The following is a 226-nucleotide window of genomic DNA, read 5'->3' on the forward strand; positions in this document are numbered from 1 at the left end:
GGCTCCCACTGATGCCAGAGAGGGGAGGGGGTCCTCTTCTGATCACACAGAGGGGAGGGGAGGAGGTCCCTCCTCTGATCACACAGCGGGAGAGGGGAGGAGGTCCCTCTTCTGATCACACAGTAGGAGAGGGGAGGGGGTCCTCTTCTGATCACACAGAGGGGAGGGGAGGGGAGGGGGTCCTCTTCTGATCACACAGAGGGGGGGGGAGGGGTGCCCGCTTCTG

At 64.2% G+C, this 226-nt stretch overlaps 1 protein-coding gene across 1 annotated transcript in view; it reads left to right on the plus strand.

Moving 5' to 3' along the window:
* Positions 1-226, plus strand: part of LOC108803839 (cytochrome P450 11B, mitochondrial) — a gene marked incomplete at its 5' end in the record, with an annotated part of 11882 nt that overhangs the window by 6210 nt on the left and 5446 nt on the right. The window lies entirely within an intron of this gene.

This window comes from Nanorana parkeri, unplaced genomic scaffold (genome assembly GCF_000935625.1).
Source record: "Nanorana parkeri isolate BGI_ZX_2015 unplaced genomic scaffold, ASM93562v1 scaffold4311, whole genome shotgun sequence".
In the NCBI taxonomy this organism is placed as follows: domain Eukaryota; kingdom Metazoa; phylum Chordata; class Amphibia; order Anura; family Dicroglossidae; genus Nanorana; species Nanorana parkeri.